This window comes from Callithrix jacchus, chromosome 2, assembly GCF_049354715.1.
Source record: "Callithrix jacchus isolate 240 chromosome 2, calJac240_pri, whole genome shotgun sequence".
NCBI lineage: Eukaryota > Metazoa > Chordata > Mammalia > Primates > Cebidae > Callithrix > Callithrix jacchus.
The window spans coordinates 151,733,919-151,739,108 of record NC_133503.1 but is presented as its reverse complement, the minus strand read 5'-3'; positions in this window follow the sequence as shown (position 1 = coordinate 151,739,108).

Sequence of the window (5,190 nt, the reverse complement as noted above, 5' to 3'; positions counted from 1 at the left end):
ATTCACATTCTCCAGAACATGGAACCTCAGCACAGCTTTTGCTCTGTCTTGCCTTTAGTTCCGGGGAGGGCTAACAACAATACATGTAGAACTCTTAGCTCATTGTCTGAAACATAATAGATGCTAAAAGATTAGTAACTATTATTGATTCTTACTGTTCATTTGCATGGCATAATCACCACCAAAGGAGCCCCAATAATGATAGTGAACATACACTGCGTGTTTATAAAATGACAGGACACTGCTAAGCATGTTCATGGGGATTAGCTTGTGAAATAGTACCTTAGGTTTCTCATTTCACATGTCTGAAAACTGAAGCTTTGAGAAGTGAAATAACTGATTCAAGTTCACACTGGAAGAGCTGGGATGGAAGCCAAGCAGTCTGCCTCCAAGCCTGGACTCCACGGCATGGAATAAAACGAAGACTCCTTTTATTAGTATGAAGTCATCATGGTGCAGAAGACTTACGGAAAACATCAAAAAGGAGCTTAGCAGGGAACTAATTTCTCTATAAAGCATGACATTCTCTATTCGCCTTTTTCTATGTATTGCTATCAGCACTTAACATAAAGCTTTTTTTTTTTTTTTTTTTGAGACGGAGTTTCGCTCTTGTTACCCAGGCTGGAGTGCAATGGCGCGATCTCGGCTCACCGCAACCTCCGCCTCCTGGGTTCAGGCAATTCTCCTGCCTCAGCCTACTGAGTAGATGGGATTACAGGCACGCGCCACAGTGCCCAGCTAATTTTTTGTATTTTTAGTAGAGACGGGGTTTCACCATGTTGACCAGGATGGTCTCGATCTCTTGACCTCGTGATCCACCTGCCTCGGCTTCCCAAAGTGCTGGGATTACAGGCTTGAGCCACCGCACCCGGCCCATAAAGCTATATTTTATCTTCAGTGTATCTCCTTTTCTGTTGTTTATATTAGGACTAGGAATTTTCTTAGTTTTTAAGAGTCAGAATTCAGTTTTTGGAGAGATTGGGAATTAAATAAATGAGAGAAGATTTACTAGGGTCACTTGCAATAGATCACCCTTCCATAGTCTTTAAAATCACTGATTACGTCTACTAAGAATCAAATGCAGCCTACAGATTTTCATTGCTGCTTGGATTTGGCTCCTTCTCACTCTGCTGAACTCCTTTCAGTTTCCCCACTTGAAGTCATTGGTCTCACCTCTTCAACATGAATTTTTTTCCTGCTCATTCGGGTGCTGAATAGCTGTCTAGAAAGCCATTATCAGAGGCTTTCTCCCTCCTGCCAAGAAAAGCCTTCAATAGCAAAAAGCTCACATTGCTTCAGATCGCATGCAGGTGCGACATCCACAAATTGTATGGAAATAATTTGGAAACATGGCTGAGAGATGGCGCAATGGTGCTACAACACCTCTATGAAGACTATCACATGACCACCCAAGAAAGTTGTTTATTCTTGCTACTACAACTACAAGATAATCTTTTTTCTGGCTTTTACAAAGTGTATCAGATGACAGAGGAAGCCTAAGTAAAATGCTGGTAACAACTGCTGCACTTTTTCTCTGGCACTTATTTACTAAATCAGATGTCCAAAACAAAAAGGACCTTGAAGTTTCAATCTGTGCATCTCCTCGTCTTAAGGATTTGTCTCCCTTAAAATAATTCCACAACCTCTTTTATTTATCCACGTCAGTATTTATTAAAAGGATTACTGTCACTTTTCATTAAGAAATATCAGTCACTATTTCAAATATACTTTAAATAGCAAACATTGCATTTCCTTTCTACCCACCATTCCAACCTGTAAAAAAATAGAATCTCAGTATGTCTGATTCTGTCACTGTGGACTTATCGGAAGATGACAGCATTTGTTTTTGTCCCAGAGCAAAAATTTAATACAATACCGTTTACAGGGCTTGACACCAATTGGAAAATTACTTGGGGGAAAATGCGAAGTAGGAGGAACATTTAGTTTCTTCTTATTTGATCAAATACATTCTGTTCTTCATTATTATTATTTGTTTACTTATTTATTTTGAGATGGAGGTTTACTTTGTTGCCCAGGCTGGAGTGCAGTGGCGTGATCTTGGCTCATTGCAACCTCTGCCGAGGTTCAAGCAATTCTCCTGCCTCAGCCTCCTGAGTAGCTGGGATTACAGGCATGTGCCACCATGCCCAGCTAATTTTTGTATTTCTAGTAGAGATGAAGCTTTGCCATGTTGGCCAGGCAAAGCTTCAAGCAATTCACCAGCCTCAGCCTCCCAAAGTGCTGGGATTATAGTTATGAGCCACTGTCCCTGGAGCGTTATTATTATTTTTAATTGGAGCAGTTGTAGCTGTTCTAGCCTGTTTCTGGGTTCCTGTAATAGTAAGGTTTTTGATGCCCATTACTGGCAGATGGTACTGTTTCTATCAAACTAATGGGCATCAGCTACTTGGGGATGCCTCTTTAAATTACTCCTTAGTACTTATTTCACGGAAGGTAGATCTAAAAGGGGCTTTTTTTTTTCCTTTAATTTTTTTTGAGACAGTCTCTCGCTCCGTCACGAGGCACCAGGCTGGAGTGCAGTGGCACTATCTTGGCTCACTGCAACCTCCGCCTCCCGGGTTCAAGCAATTCTGCTGCCTCAGCCTCCTGAGTAGCTGGGACTACAGGAGGGTGCCACCAAACCCAGCTAATTTTTTTGTATTTTTATTAGAGACGGTGTTTCACCATGTTGGCCAGGTTGGTCTCAATCTCTTGACCTCGTGATCCGCCCTCCTCGGCCTCCCAAAGTGCTGGGATTACAGGTGTGAGCCACTGTGCCCGGCAAGGGGCTTTTTTTTCAAAGCAGACCACCAGGTTTTATGTCTTATTAAACCGAGTATATTGTTTCTGACAACAAATGTAAAGTTAATTAAGCTGTGCTTGACATGATCCTATCCTCTTCCTCTGTACAGTGAGAAGGCTGGCGTAGAAGCTGTCTGAATCTATGCAATCAAAAAGGATCAAAGTAGAGACATGAATTCCTCTGAACTTGAAATGGAAATGAGTGTGTTGCCAGTATCTATTCATCCACCTAAAACCACGTAAATAATTTCAGAAGTTTTCAGCCGTCTACCAAAGTGACAGGAGCAGTGAGGGAGTAAAGTAGAAACACATTGACAACTTTATTTCTATTGACTAGATAAATAATCTTCATCACTCACAGTGATGAAACTCATCAGAAACAGAAGCAAAATGTTCATGTTTCAGTCCATGAGTAGGGATTGAATCCCATTGGAACAATAAAAAAAAGCGAACACTGGGAGGATAACATCACAATATTATTCCGTCATTACGTTTTCCAAGTGTTAGGCCCCTTCCAGAGATATTTGACCAAATTGTTGCTTGTCTACTTAGAGTGAATGCAAATTTTGCATGAATCCACTAAATAGTCATCATAGATGGGCCAAGTAGTGTACTGGTTGTTTTACATACATGTTCTCCTTTAATTTACCCCACAATATTGTGACATATTATCATTATCTTTAAAATGAGAAAACTTAAAGTTAATAGAGATTAAAAATAATTTTCTAACTCTCTAAAACAAGCAGGTAGTAAGATCAGAATTCAAATCTTCATCTCTCTAACCCAAAGCCCATATTCTAAATCACTTACAATGAGTAAAAGGAGCTTCTTACAACTTTATATGTAAGAATATAATCTTAAATGAGAAAACAAACTAGGTTTTATGTGCGGTGACTTTTCTGACACAATGTGGTTATCATTTTTTCCACTTGACAAAAAAGAAGCAAGCATTAGACTAATTGTGCTTAGGGTATAGAATATGAGCATGTTTTGACTTAAAATGTACAATAAATAAAAAATCAAACAAACAAAAATCAACTAATGGTAGACACCCCAACCTGATCATAGAAAACCTTCTGTTTTTCATTTCTCTTGGTAGTTAGTCTTTGTGAATGTGGATTTAAGCCACCAGATCCTTTACTGTGTATTACTAAAACATAAGGCAAGGGGAAAGAATTCCCATTTCTGATGTAGCAGCCTTAGATAAAAGAGGCAAGTGAGAGGCCTTAATGTGAGTATTCCATAATGTTTTGTGCCATGAATTCCTCTGTAGTCTGAGAAGCTTTGGAACTCTTCTCAGAGTTATGTTTTTAAACGCATAAAATAATATACATAGAATTCCCAAGGAAGCCAATTGTATTGAAATTTAGTCATCAAGAGATTTTTTTGAAGTGCAGTACAGTGATATATGACCTCCTCTATTAACGTGTTAAGTAACAAGATCTGTGGCAGATATAGCAGCTACTTGCATTTGAAGTAGGGGTGAATGCAAAATGTATTAGAAGACCTTCAGTAACTGTAATGGGATATAAAACAATATGTGGTTTCTCTTGGTGAGAAAGTTGCAAGTACTGCCAGTAAGCACGTGACATGGCATCCACCTTCGTATTTGGAGGTGATGCTAATTTTGTTCTTAGAGTTTAATAAAAAGAAAAGTGCACTTTTTTCCTACCCATATTCACCCAGGGGTTTCAAGAAGTTTAGGTTAGAACCTCTGTTCTAATGAATAAGAGCTAGAGGATGAGGTGGCAATAGAGAGAAAGACCACAGAAATTTGAGACCTGATCAGAGACTGGGGCTACTGTGACACCTATTTTGCTTCTGCAAGTGAATGCTTTAAACCCCAGTTCAACACTGGATGACTTCCTCTGCAAAAGCAAGTCAAGAAATAAACAAACAAAAATCAAGACTCAGCATTCGGATCATGCCCAAGAGAGATCAATGGTGTCACAGCCTGGTTAGCTATGTCTCTTCCAAGGCAAGTATCCAGATTTTGAAAGTTACCTTACTTTGAGTGAAAATATTGAAAGATGTTTAGAAGAAAATGCTTGGCTACTTTGATATTTCAATATTTTCCCTATAACGATGCAAAAGTAGACCATTCCCCCTTTAAGTGCTTGATATGCACAATGCCAAAACTGGGTGACAGAGATTTAAAATAAATTTCCTGTCCCACTAGTCAACAAATAATCATAGCAATATGGTATAACTGGTATGAAATAAGAATAGATGAGTCAAAAATAAAAATAAATGAGTAAATAAGTGGGAGAGAAGGAAAAGCTCTGCATTACATAAAATGCCAACTAATAATGTAGGAAGAAAGAAAGATGCAGTTAAAAAACCACCACTTCGCAGCCGATGTAGTAATAATCGATTCAGGCCAGAATC